Here is a 15,263-nt window from a genome sequence, read left to right as displayed (position 1 = left end):
CAGAACGGCGGCGGTCCGGAACGGCCCCCTCAATAGAATCGTGTTGTCTTCAGCCGGCGCCATTTTTCAAAATGGCCGCTGCAAAATGGCAGCGGCCATAGACAAAAAACGATTTGACGAGGAGGTCGTTCCGGACCCCCGCTGGACTTTTGGCAAGTCTTGTGGGGGTCAGGAGGCCCCCCCAAGCTGGCCAAAAGTTTCCTGGGAGTCCAGCGGGGTTCCGGGAGCGATTTCTCGCCGTGAATCATTTTCGTACGGAAAATGGCGCCGGCAGGAGATCGAGTGCAGGAGGTCGTTCAGCGGCGGTCCGGAACCCCCGCTGAACGACCTCCTGCAGTCGATCTCTGCCGGCGCCAGTTTCCGTACGAAAATGATTCGCGGCGAGAAATCGCTCCCGGAACCCCGCTGGACTCCCAGGAAACTTTTGGCCAGCTTGGGGGGGCCTCCTGACCCCCACAAGACTTGCCAAAAGTCCAGCGGGGGTCCGGAAACGAACTCCTCCGTCGAATCGTTTTTGTCTATGGCCGCCGCCATTTTGCGGCGCCATTTTTCAAAATGGCCGCCGGCTGAAGACAACACGATTCTATTGAGGGGGCCGTTCCGGACCGCCGCCGTTCTGGACCACCGCCAGATCCCCAGGTAATTTAAAGCATGGGGGGGGGGGGGTTCGGGAGGGTGGGGGATTTAATTTAAAGGGTCGGGGGTGGGTTTTAGGGGGTTTTAGTGTGCCGGTTTTCCTGCCCTCCCCCTTCCCCCGATTTACGATTTTTTAACGATAAATCGGGGGAATTGGTATTGTATCGTGGCCCTAACGATTTTTTGACGATTTAAAATATATCGGACGATATTTTAAATCGTCAAAACACGATTCTCATCCCTAGTACCTGCTATTAATTAAGACTTAGAAAATAGCCACTGCTATACTAGCAGCAGTAGCATGAAATAGACTTAGTTTTTTGGGTACTTGCCAGGTTCTTATGGCCTGGATTGGCCACTGTTGGAAACAGGATGCTGGGCTTGATGGACCCTTGGTCTGACCCAGTATGGCATGTTCTTATATTCTTATGTTCTAGTGCCAGGTTGGGGATCACTGTTCTAGAATAGAGTGAAAAAAACATAGGTGAACTAAAGCCCATTCTTTTGGTTTCTTGATTTTCCCTACATAGCTGATACAGAAACTGTGATGATAAAACAACCAATTCAATGACTACATTTTAAAACTCCCATTTTTAATGTTTATTTTCTTGGCAGACATCACAGAACAAAAGAATTGAGGAACTGGTGAAGCTGGAGTTGATTTTGAAAACGTCTCAAAGTGACAAGAATTCACAATAAAAGTATTAGCTTATGACAGCCTTTCAGAACATGCCCAGAAAACTGGGAAATTCTGTGACTTACTGGAGTTTTGTTGATTTTCAACGCTTTTGAAAGACACATTTCCCAGCAGACATCTCTAATCTCTTTTGGAAATATGTTGACCTAAATCTTTCTCCTTTGAGATTTCAATACTTTTTTACAATGTGATTCATTGAAAGAACTGAAATTCAAGCATTGCTCTTTGACTTCAAAAGGTCCAAAATGAGGGAGAAAAACGTGCTTTAGGCTATCCATATACAAATGAAAATGAAATGCATTTATTCTGAAATCCCTCTGTAAATTATGGAAACCTGTACCTCAGCTGAAAAAAGTAATAAACCTCTAGAAAGGGAGATACCATTTGTTTTATCAACTCTTTCTTGACAGCAGGCATTTACAAAAAGTACTTTGATATTAAGTTTCATTTAAAAATGCATGTATTTTATATTCAATATTTGTTCCTATTTGTAACAGAAGAGGATAGGATTGTTTGTCCTATTCTAGGTGAAAGGTTAAACAGGCTTAAAGTGATGATCAGATCTCTCTTGTAAGCTTGGGCATGACAACAGTATTTTACTTTGATCTCTTATTATTTACTAGAACACAAGATTTTCATACCGCTTGAAGTCATAGGGTATTTATATCAGATTGTTCATGTCATGGCCCAGGTCTGAAACAAAAACCCCCAGCTGGAGATTGAACTCCCAACCTCGCTGTGCAATGATGCAAGACTCCAGATCACATATTTAGTGCTGCACTATGTCCAAAGTTGATGTCTGTTATTAGGCTTAACTATATGAATCAATTTATCTACTTGTCTAATTTAACTAACTCTTGTGTCCTATTTTCTTCCATAAAATGAAACGTTGTACGAGACCCACCAGGTACTAACATACTCTCATCTTTCTGAAATGACATTCCTCCCAGTCCAGTTTGACTCTTCCAGTTACATTTTATTAGCATGCTAAAATTGAAAACACACAGTTATTAATCAAAATCCATTAAGTAAAGTTGAAGATATACAGGAGCTAAAGCAAGTAATAGTGTACGTTTCCATAGAATAAGGTAATTTTGTTAAAACAGATGACATACGTTTGACCAGAATGTTTGCCCCTAACTATTTTGAAATTTGGTGGCCACAGCCAGCAAAATGAAAAACCCGGGGTCTCCACCACCACCAACTGAGATTCTGAGGGTCATAGTGACTAGGTAATGGAATCTGGGTAGGTCTGCAGGCTGCAAAGGCTGTATACCTTTAGGGTAGGGGACAGGGGTGGTCCACAAAGTAGGCACTGTCATTTCTGGGAGCACAGATTGAGTTGGAGTCAGGTAACATGCATTCAATTTCCTGCTAGTGGCCTGCTTACCTAATGCCAACATATATAATGCATGATTTTTTTTTTATGCTATTACATGTGCATTATCATTATCAAGCAGTAATATAACACACAGGCCGATGAGTCAATTGGCAGAAAAGGTTTGTGCTAGATCCAGGCTCAGATTTAGGAATAGGCAACGTAGGCAATTGCCTCCAGTGCCAAATCTTTATAGGCTTTCGAGCAGGGGTCGGGAACCCATGGCTCGCGAGCCAGATATGGCTCTTTTGAGGGCTGCATCTGGCTCGCAGACAAGTGTCGCCATACTTCGCGGTTCCCCGCTGACCCAGCTGCTCCCCGGTCCCTCCGCCGCCCGGGCTTAAAATGCTGTCAGCCCGGGCGGAACGCGGCAGGACAGCTGGAGTCAGCGGCACCGGCGTGCTCTCTTCTCCCCCCCCCCCCCCCCCCCGCGGCCCGGAAGAGGAAGTGGAGAGCATCGGGTGCCTGCGCGGGAAGAAGAGACCACACTAGCGTGGTCTCTTCTTCCGCGCAGGCACCCGATGCTCACCACTTCCTCTTCCGGGCCGCGGGGGGGAGGAGAAGAGAGCACGCCGACTGGAGTCATCCGGGTGCCTGCGCGGGAGTCATCGGGTGTCAGCCGGGTGCCAGCGCTGGAGTCATCGGGTGCCTGCGCGGGTCTTCCCGCGCAGGCACCCGATGCTCTCCACTTCCTCTTCCGGGCCGCGGGAAGAAGAGAGCATGCCGGTGCTCTCTTCTTCCTGCGGCCGGAAGAGGAAGTGGAGAGCATCGGGTGCCTGCGCGGAAGACCCGCGCAGGCACGCTAGTGTCCGACGGGAAGAAGACTGCAGCGCGGCTCGGAGGAAAATGAAAATCTTCAACCGCGGCCGATGGGACTCCGCCTTCGCCTCCACGAGGGCTGAAAATGAAGGAGGTTAGCGTTGGGAGGTGGCTGCTGCTGCCGCGAGTTCCCGGGGGGGAGAGAGAGAGTGAATGAATGAGCGAGCAAGCATGTGTGTTTGAGATCCTGTGTGTGTGAGTGAGAGATTGCATGTATGTGAATGATTGAGAGCCTGTATATGTGAAAGAGAGTATGTCTGTGATTGAGATCCTGCCTGTGAGAGAGAGAGCATGAATGTAAGTTTACCATTGGGAACCTGTATGTGTAAGTTTGTAATTGAAAACCTGTTTGTTTGAAAGAGTATGTGTGTATGATTGAGATCCTTTGTGTGTGAGAGAGATCATGTGTATGTATGATTAAGAGCCTGTGTGTATAAGTAAGAGAGAGATCATGTGTGTCTGTGTCTGATTGACAGCTGGTTTAGGTGATGGAGCATGTGAGTATGTGATTGAGAGCCTGTGTTTAAATGAGAGAGAGAGACCATGTGTGTCTGTGTGGTTGAGAGCTGATTTAGGTGAGGGAGCATGTGAGTATGTGATTGAGAGCCTGTGTTTAAATGAGAGAGAGACCATGTGTGTATGTGTGTGATTGAGAGCTGATTTAGGTGAGGGAGCATGTGAGTATGTGATTGAGAGCCTGTGTGTAAATGAGAGAAAGAGAGGACATGTTTGTAAGCATGTGAATGAGAGTCTGTGTGTGAGAGAAAAAGACAGCATGTATTTATGTGATTGAAAGCCTGTGTGTGTGTAAGCGTGAAAAGATAGACAGCATGTGTGTAAATGTGTAATTAAGAGCCTATATAAGTGAGAGAGAAAAAAACATTTGTATATGTGAGTGACTGAGAGCATGTGTGTATAGGTGTGTCATTGAGAGCCAGTGTGAGAGAGAGCGCTGGTATGTGACTGAGAGAGGAGAAAGTTCCAAGCAAACCACCCCACCTCCTGCTAATTCAGAACAATCTCAGGACACCTGGATATCAAACGTTCCCAGGTATGCAGAGCAAAAAAATTTTTGTATCCTTATTATTTTTCATTACTGGATCTTTGTGTCTGCTATTTTGAAATATTTTGTTGGTATCTGGAAATGTTTTATATGAGTTTTTAATTATTGGATATTCCACTCATCAGCTGTTTCGAAATATGTTCTTTTTGTTAGTACAGTTTTACTGCTGATGATTTATATTTCTTGATTTGTTTTATAAGGATGTGTGATGTTTCTTTTTTTCTTTGTTACACTGCATACAGAGACTCTGGCTTGTTGCAGTTTCCAATTCAGTTTTTGTCTGCATGCTTCTTGTTATGCGTTTTGGTCTCTTTATTCTATGTTAGGTGAGGGACAGCACGTGATTCAGGTGAGGTTTTCTGCTGGCGTGTAGTTTCTGTGTAGGACTCTATAGCAGCCTGACTTGGTCCGTTTTCCTAATAGGAGATGTATTGGTGTCTTAAGGCCTGGTGTAATATTTTCAGAGACTTATTGTACTTTAAAAGTGTGATCTTACATAAAATGCACACATTTACTTGTATTTAGTTTTAAACATATTGTATGGCTCTCATGGAATTACATTTTAAAATATGTGGCGTTTATGGCTCTCTCAGCCAAAAAGGTTCCTGACCCCTGCTTTAGAGCATAGTTACTGCTGCTTATTTCTAAATTGTGTCTACTGCTGCACCACCATGTCCTCTTGTAGGGCCAGTTCTGATGGCAGCAGCACAGAACATAGAAAAAAATCAGAGTGGGGCCTTCCATAGCCCTTTCTTGTTGACAGATCTTGCAGTGCCTAACCCCTCATGTCCTGATAACCAGAAGCCTATGATGGAAGAGAGGGTGGAGCACTGTAGGCTTCATCACTAAGAAAGGGCTGTGGAAGGCCCCACACTGATTTTTAATCAGTTCTGCTACTATTGGAGCCTACGCCACAATTTAGAGGGGGGATTTCGGCAGGAGGGATTGTACCCTCTACCCACCATCGCATGGAAGAGGGGGAAGATAACCTCCTCCCTCCATTGCCTATGAGCACACGCTGGCTTAATCTGATCCTGGCTAAATCAACTCATTTGGTGGAGTTGGGATTCTGCCTAGTTAGAAACAGTTCAGAGGTGTGGAGGAGTTAGCCAGCCAGAGAAAGCAAATATTGGGCAGAGAAATAGAGGAACCTGGAAGTTGTAGTTCTAGAGAGTTCTGGCCCAGAGCCAGCAGTAGAATGAAATAGAAAGGAAAAGTAACTGATTGGTGAGCCCAGATGAGACCAATGATAGAGAGAGCAGGGAAAAGGCATCCAAGGAAGCAGCCAATGAAACAGCTGAGGATTCTGCCAAGGAGACAGAGGCTGGTCAGGGTGGGACTATGATAAGTCTCGGGCTACCTCACCAGGTAAGACAGTATCGCTATAAGAAGACTGAAGAGTCTACTGCTAGGGGGATTCGATTTAACACTGCAACAGCACGGTGGAAAAGTGTTTTGGTTTCTGTGTGAATTTTATAATATCTACACACCTCCTCTGCATGTCTGGAATGCCCTAGTGCATAACGGAAGGGAAATGTGTTATCACTGTTTACTACAAGTTGTTTGGCATGTGCTTGGTCATAGGTAATGACTTGTAACAATATATTAATATTTTAGTGGATTAAGGCAGGCCACTTACCACAAGATACCTGCACTTGAGGAAGTATAGTTATATTTCCTGCCAGTGGCTCACATTTACTTTTTCTGAGATGCACAACTTTCCTGCGATAAGTGAGCAGCATTCATCCCCTTAGTGGGCAATATTAAACACTTTTTGTTCATGTTTACACATATTAAAATGTGTTTTGATTATTATCCCACCCCTTCCCCAGTGCAGGTAAAAGTATGACACTCTTCATAGCATACATAAGAACATAAGTTCATAAGATATGCCAAACTGGGTCAGACCAAGGGTCCATCAAGCCCAGCATGCTGTCTCCAACAGTGCTGGCCAATCCATGTCACAAGTACCTGGCAAGTACCCAAACATTAGATAAATCCCATGCTACATAATTTTACCAACGTGACAGTGCTACCACATCTAGAAAATATGGACTGGAAAGATCGGGAGCCCTAGAGGGGGCACTCCATGAAGTTAGCATGGGGCACATTTAAAACTAATCGGAGAAAGTTCTTTTTCACTCAACGCACAATTAAACTCTGGAATTTGTTGCCAGAGGATGTGGTTAGCGCAGTTAGTGTAGCTGGATTTAAAAAAGGATTGGATAAGTTCTTGGAGGAGAAGTCCATTACCTGCAATTAATTAAGTTTACTTAGAAAATAGCCACTGCTATTACTAGCAACAGTAACATGGGATAGACTTAGTTTTTGGGTACTTGCCAGGTTCTTTTGGCCTGGATTGGCCACTGTTGGAGACAGGATGCTGGGCTTGATGGACCCTTGGTCTGATCCAGTATGGCATGTTCTTATGTTCTTAAAGATGTCTCTGGGAAAACTGAAGAAAAAAAATTGTTCATGCAGTACCATTATATTGCCACTAGATGGCATAGTACATGGTAACTGAGCTGGCTGTTTATTTTGCAATAGGAATATTTTAGATAAAGTTACTAATGATTGGATTCCATTAAGAGGTTTGAGAAGATCCTCTTGGGGAGGGGGGGGGGGGGGGGGGAATGTTTGAGGTTTGGCAAGTGGCAGAAAGAGGAGACCTCAGGATGACTTAGGAGTCTAGAGGGAGCCAGCCATCTGGGCCAGTGAGCTTAGGGACCCGTCCCTTAGGAATGGGCCCTGAAGGGTCTTTACCCTTCAGGGAAAAATTATTTTACAATGAATTACCAGGTCGTCGGTTCAGTGTGCTGCGGCAGTCAAAAAAGCAAACAGAATGTTGGGAATTATTAGAAAGGGAATGGTGAATAAAAAGGAACATGTCATAATGTCTCTGTATCTCTCCATGGTGAGACCGCACCTTGAATACTGTGTACAATTCTGGTCGCCGAATCTCAAAAAAGATATAATTGTGATGGAGAAGGTACAGAGAAGGGCTACCAAAATGATAAGGGGAATGGAACAACTCCCCTATGAGGAAAGACTAAAGAGGTTAGGACTTTTCAGCTTGGAGAAGAGACGGCTGAGGGGGGATATGATAGAGGTGTTTAAAATCATGAGAGGTCTAGACCGGGTTAATGTGAATCAGTTATTTACTCTTTCGGATAATAGAAAGACTAGTGGGCACTCCATGAACTTAGCATGTGGCACATTTAAAACTAATCGGAGAAAGTTCTTTTTCACTCAATGCACAATTACATTCTGGAATTTGTTGCCAGATGATGTGGTTAGTGCAGTTAGTATAGCTGTGTTTAAAAAAGGATTGGATAACTTCTTGGAGGAGAAGTCCATTACCTGCTATTAATTGAGTTGACTTAGAAAATAGCCCACTGCTATTACTAGCAATGGTAATATGGAATAGACTTAGTTTTTGGGTACTTGCCAGGTTCTTATGGCCTGGATTGGCCACTGTTGGAAACAGGATGTTGTGCTTGATGGACTTGGTCTGACCCAGCATGGCATGTTCTTCTTCCCAGTCTTGGTTTATCCATGAAAAAAAGGGACCTGGAGGAGTTTGGCCCCATCCAGAAGGAAAGAAGTTTGAGTAGAGAAGGAACTCACAAGGATGAGTGTGCCAGGGACACCAGGAAAGTCCATGAGCACTGCCAGAAATGGAGGCACTATATCTAGGGAAAATGATATGCAGTTGGCTGATGATGTGAGTACCTGCCTCAGATGGAGGTGAATGATGCATGGAGAGGAGCTGGTTGTTCCTATGGATAGTGGGGTGAGATATTGCTCATATTGTGGTTGTGAGATCTAATAGAAATCTGAGCAACACATTTCTAACTGAGTTTTGGGAAATTCTATGAAGTTGGTATAACTTGTGGATAACTATATAAATCATTGTAGCTTGGCTATGAATCCTGTGAACTCTGATTAACTCAGTAATATTTCAGTATCCTCTATAACCTTGTAAATAGTTGTTGTCTGGTAAGCCTGGAAATAAAAGTTTAATATTATGGCGTACACTGTGGTATGTCTTTTGATTGGGGTACACCTTGACTGATAATAACCAGTATAGAGGAAAAGAAGAAACTGGGCTCACAGAGGGGAGTCTGAGGTGGATAGGCTCTCTGGACCAGCACAAAAAAAGAGTATCACCTTTCTACCTTTAGCCCAGGTCTACCACACCGTCTGCTTAACCAACATTTGCTGAAGCCTAAATCCAAGAGACTGGCACTCAGCTCGTACAAGTGTCAGACCAACTCAACATTTTATGTGCTCTACCAACTCCATCTACATAAAAAAAAGGGTGGGGAAATGTCAAAGGACTGAAAGTATGCATGAATATTGCATTTTCAAATCTCTGTGTGTAATTTGTGCTATGTGCTTTGCATCAGCACTTGTGCAGTGTGCAGTATTTTGTACCCCTGTTGTGCGTGCTGGCTCTCATTTTCAAAATGAAACACTGCAAAGAATTTTGCTTTGAAAATGATTTTGAAGTTCCATAGGACTGAAAATCCCATGATCAGTTTCAAAATTGCCATCCTATGAGTTAATTTTCAAAGGGGTTACGGGTGTAAAAATGACTTACAGCAGGCTTCCCAAACTTTTAGCCAATGTGACCCCATTTTAGCACTTGAAAATTCACATGACCCCAAAGGACAACCAAACCTAATTAGCGAGGGTGTAGTTCGCCTCCAACAGTCCCTCCACTCATCATTCCTGCACTCCAACTGATCCTCTCTCTCAACCTCCATCCCCCTCCAGAGGGCCTCTCAACCTCTGCCCCTCCAGCTGATCCCCTCTTACATCCCCAGTTCCTCTCCTCTTCCCAGCCTAGCCGCTCACTCACCCAGTCCAGCTTTTTACATCTTCCCTACTGAACTTCTCTCACCTCCAAGCCATTTTTGTAACCCTAATTGATCATCTGTCATCCCCTTCCTCTCTCTTTTCTCACAAACCTCCCCAGTTGATGCTCTCACCTCTAGCTCCTCTCTTGTATCCCCCCTCTCACCTTCCACAACCAATCCCTCTCCCACTGATCCAACCCTCAAACCCTTCCTGTATCTGATCCCTCCCTTCAAACAGCCCCCTTCCACACATCCCCTTGACTAGGATCAGCAGCAACATTTTCCTTTCAGGCGATAAGTGGATGACAGTTAATGGGAAGAGAGAGCAGACTGATGACAGGGGGCAACATTTTTCTCTTAGATGAGTTCAGTGATAGGAGAAGATAGAGAAGAAGCGACAACCTGCACAGACCTGTGCACACTCTGCCCACTCTTCCCCAATAGCTGGTCCAATGCCTGATATTGATCTGCAACTGGCAGCAGCATTAGTAATGAAAATCAGCACAGGATCTGTGAGCCAGTAAAAGCTCACAGGCCCTGCAGTGGCCCCAGTCCCTCCTCACATGTGGCTTCCTGTTAACGTGGAAACTCAAGCGAGGGCGGGAGCATTGCAGGAGTCGAGAGTGCATGCTAGCTCAAAGATCCCCTGCTGATTTCCACTACTTCTGCTGCTGGTGATGTCTGGAGAGCCCTTTAAGGCACGTGATCCCGACTGGAGGTGTTGTTTAGGGTCCCGACCCACAGTTTGGGAAGCTCTGACTTACAGTGTATGAGTGTATGTGTAGTGTACGTGCACATGCTCGATTTTACAAAAGGGTGACATTTGTGTGTATTCTCGCTTTCACGAGAAAAAGTATGCGAGAACAAAGTGGGTGTGTTTGAGGCATATCAGGCTATGGTTTACAACTTCACTCGTATGTTGCTTTTTTATAAAGAATGTTTGCATGAACATCATCAAGACAGAACATTTTTATTACAGCTATTTATACAATAATTTCCAACTTCCATTCCATTTTTTGACTTGGTGTTTGGAGGCTGGTTTCTCCTGGTTAATGAACACTGCTTCAAGCTGGAAGTGGCAGAGATGGCGGGGTCAATCCAGGAAATCATGGCCCTTGTGCAGAAGTGTGTTTGCCTATAGCCATTAATTTTGCATGGTTTTCTCTAAGCCAGATAGAAGGTTTGCTGGCTATTTTCAGGGGAACCTGTCAGTAAATCACACTGCATTTCAGAGAGGGTTCGTGTGTGTGTGTGTGTGTGTATGTGTGTGTGTGTGTGTGTGTGTGGTGACTGGGGGCATATTAGTGGGGGGGGTACAATGGGAAATAAGTGGCAGGAGAAAAAAAATTCCAGAATGACAATAATAAATTTATGGATACTCATGGCAAAGCAGTTGCAAAGGGAAAGACAGTGGAGGAGGAGATCCCTTACAGAAAGTATACAAAATTAGGGCACGGTTTTTAGATCTTTCTGAGGAGCAAGTCATGTGCAGGTTCAACAAGGAAACCATACTGCACTGTTATGGTTTTGAGGTGTTTGAGTGGATTCTTGGGTACTGTGGCAGTTGACCACGCCCACGGGGAGGAGCCTCGTGGGGAGCCTCAGTACTGGGCTAGACTCAGGACGCACAAACACAGAGTTTTGCCTTTTATTGTACAGCTGATGTATACCACCAGAGGTGGCAGTAGTGAGGTGGTCCAGAGGTAGCAGTACAGGGACCCTCGGCAGAGGGAACCCATCTCATCAAGATGGTATAGGGATATCCAGGTGTAGGTTTCCCAGCACAGCAGAGCTGTAGATGAGACAGACTGAGAATTATATTAATCACTAAATGTAGCTGTAAGGTTGATGATTCCACCAGGCAGAAGTAGATGGTAATAGGCACTGATGCAGGGAGAGCAGGCCCTCGAGGAGCGAGTACCTGATCCCAGTAAGGCACCTGAAAGAAAGCAAAGGGCCGCCGAGGAGCGGGTACCCAGTTTAGAGAATACCCCGAAGGGCAGAGAGAGCTTCCAGCGGCAGCACGGAAGAGGCAGAGTAGCTTAGACCAGACGAGTCCAATCCTTGCTAACTCAATGAGCTAGCAAACAAGTGTAGGCTAAATACCCGGATGGCGTGATGTCACTCGAGGGGGATGCCCCCGAGGTTCCCGCCATGACGTGGATAAAGACTTGGGTGGTGTGGGCGCACGCACCCTAGGAGGCCCTTAGGAGAAACATGGCGTGAGGCTTTACCATAGCCGTTCCGGTGATGCCGGAGGACGCGGCTTGCAGACGCTGCGGCAGCCATCTTCCCAAGGCTAGTGGGGAGAGCAGAGAAAACAGTGAGGCACAAGGGTCGAAGCCATCTGAGACCAACGGACGCAACAGACTTGTAGAGTAGCAGGGCAATGGTGGGGGCCCAGAAAATAGACAGACCATGTTGACATCTCCCTGGGGCATATAATGAACTTACTTCCAGTCACTCCCCTTCCTTCTGCCACAGCTCCTGGGCCTTCTTTTTGAGATCCATAATCTATATGGGGGAAAAAGGAATACAATGCTCTTAGTTCAATGTTGCTAGTTCTGTGGCTTCTTCTATGGTATGCTTCCATTTTATTCAGCTGAAGCTTTGACCTTTTCATGGCTGTTTGCTCTACCTTAGTGCAGCAATATGTGGTGTCCTGCAAACTGACCAGAAAATACAACTGACCAGGAACAATCCCAGAGCATACGAGGTATCCACTTTTAAGACGGAGATTGCAGACCAGTTCATGTTTTCAGTCCAGGCTTTCATAATGCATAATTCTGATGAATTATGGGACCAGCAGCACTCAAAGGAACTATAGATATCACACAGCTTTGGGGTAAAAATGTAAAACCAGGGCTGGCCAAAACTTTTACCTCCTGGAACTGGGACACTTGTCAGATCTGCAATAGGGGCCAGTATCAAAATCTGAAACATGTTTATTCCCTTACCTGGACATTTTCTTTACTTAATATCGTTTACTAAATTTGTCTATTTGTTTCCTATCCTTTTATTTTACTCCTTCAGTATGATACTTTAGTAATACACGCACATTTATCATGCCAATAAAGTTATATGAATCTGAGAATCAAAATATGCCTAGTGACTCTTGCCCTATCCCACAAGGCCCCCCCCCCTTGCTCTCCTCCTATACCCACTGCCTTCCCTCCAACCCCAAAAGAACCAAAAAAGCCCCCCCCAAAAAAACCTTCCTAACTTCCGCCACCTTCCAAAAGCTCCACATGATGGGCAGAGCTGTAGTGTGCCTATGGTCAAAAAGGCCACGGCCATAGGTACTGCTTCCAAAAAGGTGTCAAGGAGAGAGCAGTGCAGCTGGTGGGTCCTCAGCAAAGAAAAAGCAGCGTGGCCCTGCCAAAATCGACAGCATCGTAAGCACTGCCTTAGTAAATGGAAAAGCAGCATGGCCCCGCTGGCAATGCTGCTGATTCTGACGGGGCCGTGCAGCTTTTCCACTTACTAAGGCAGCGCTTACTATGTCGTCAATTTCGATGGAGCCGCGCTGCTTTGGAAAAGGAGGAGCATGCCCTGCCTGAAGTGGTCCAATGCCCCATGGCCTGAAGTCATTCCCTTGGCCATAGGGACTGAAGAAGGAGACTGCTGTTGCCTGCTAAGTAAAGGGATATGAGTGAGAGAGAACCCGTGTGCTTGTGTGTGGGAAAGTGAGAGTGAGAGACAGCTATGAGTTTGTGTGTGGAAAAGTGAGAGACAGCATGTGTGTTTGTGTGAGGAAAAGAGAGAGCGCATGTGAGTTTGCTTGAAGAAAAGAGAGAGAGCATGTGTGCATGTGTGTGGAAAAGCGAGAGTGAGCATATGTGCATGTGTGTGGGAGAGTGACAGCATGTATATGGGAGAGTGAGAGTATGTGTGCTTGTGTGGGAGAGTGAAAGAGCATGTGTGAGAGAAAGAGAAAGCATGTGTGTTTGTATATGGGGTAATGAGAGAAAGCATGTGTGTGTATGAGAGGAAGCATGTGTGTGCACAACTACCCCAGTTACTCTCTGCCTGCAAATCAATGACAATTCAGGGCACCTAGAAATCAAAAGTTCCAACGTATGTATAATGAGGAATATTTTAAAATCCTTATTTTAATTGTTGGGTGTTACTTGATGTGTCTGTTTTGAAATATTTTATTGATGTTTGGAAGATTTGCATATGAGTTTTTAATTATTAAATATTATTATATTCATTGTTTTGAATTATTCTTTTTATTGGTATGGTTTTACTAATTTTGTTTTATGAGGAATGGTAAAGTTTCTGTTTTTTTCCATTGTTGCAGTGCATACAGAATTTGGCTTGCTGCAGTTTCCAGTTCAGTTTTTGTCTGTACATTTCTATTTATACTGTATGGTCTCTTTATTCTGTGAGAGTCTATCTGTGTTTTGCATGTGTGACTGAAGTGAGTTATTCTGTTAGTGTGTAGTTTCTATCTAGGGGGGTCTATAGTAGCTTGGATTGTTCTGTTTTCCTAATAGGAGGTTTATTACAATTTTAGGCCTGGTATAATATTTATAGTATTAATTTTCATAAGTAGGGTTGTTGCTGTTTGAGAAGCTCTCTGAGGGTCATGCCCATGCCCAAGATGCATTAAAGTAGGCCTAATACCATATAGATTCCCAGCATCTCTTGGTTTGTTGCAAGGTTTTCTGGTTAGCACCTCAACAGTGCATGTAAATATAATCGGGTAGTTTTTATAAATTTACGCGAGTACTTTTGTTCACGAACCAGGCGCGAACAAAAGTACGCTAGATTTTCTAAGATACGCGCATAGCCGCGCGTATCTTATAAAATCCGGGGTCGGTGCGAGCAAGGGGGTGCACATTTGTGCAACTTGCAAGCGCCGAGCCCGGCGCACGCTGCCTGTTCCCTCCGAGGCCACTCTGAAATCGGAGTGGCCTCGGAGGGAACTTTCTTTCCACCCCCCCCGCACCTTCCCCTCTCTTCCCCTACCTAACCCACCTCCCCGGCCCTATCGAAAACCCCTTTTGGGGGCCAAAATTGTTTTATGAAGGGGAGGGGTAGGAAGTTGGGGCAAGGTCAGGAGCCAATATAAACATTATATTTTTCTAATCATTTTACAATAGGCTGCCTCCAGGGGCTGCAGGGTTGGGGACAAGGGGGATCTATGGAGAACCCCTAGGGTTCTTGAGTACTTTCTGGTGGGGATAACTTCAGCTATCATCCCCTTTAAGACAGCACCCAGAGAGCATCAGGATGTGAATTATTGTCCCGATATTACCTGGGAATGTTAGCTACAACTGAAGAGCCGCTATATCTGATTGGAAGAGTTAAGGGTATTTATAAGCTGATTAATATGCACTTGCATACTAATTCATTTAAATATGCATGGTGCCAGGGCCGAAATAATGGAGGTATTTAAAATACCTCAAGTTATCCCAGTATTGGGCCATTTACCACGTGAAAAACAACATTTTTCGTGTGGTAAATAACCTAACAACCTAACACAGCTTAATGAATGAGCTCCTTACAAGCCTAAATTTAAAAACTCAGGGTTTTTTTAATATCAGACTCTCAGTTACTTTTCTGTACCAGGGATGCCGTTATACTTGTTAAACAAAAACAGAGTAGTGATGCCAATATTTTCTAGTTAGCACTCAAAGCAGGAAGAGATTGATATTCAGAAGCATAACAAGTGAATAATTTATCCAACTAAAATTAGCTGGATAAATTGTCATAGATATTCAATGCAACACTGTCGATTACAAGATCCGCTGAATAAAGCTGTCTATAAAGCCCTCGTTATCCAAATAAATATACAGCTAA

This window comes from Rhinatrema bivittatum, chromosome 5 (genome assembly GCF_901001135.1).
Source record: "Rhinatrema bivittatum chromosome 5, aRhiBiv1.1, whole genome shotgun sequence".
Classification (NCBI taxonomy): Eukaryota; Metazoa; Chordata; class Amphibia; order Gymnophiona; family Rhinatrematidae; genus Rhinatrema; species Rhinatrema bivittatum.
This window is presented reverse-complemented; position numbering follows the sequence as displayed.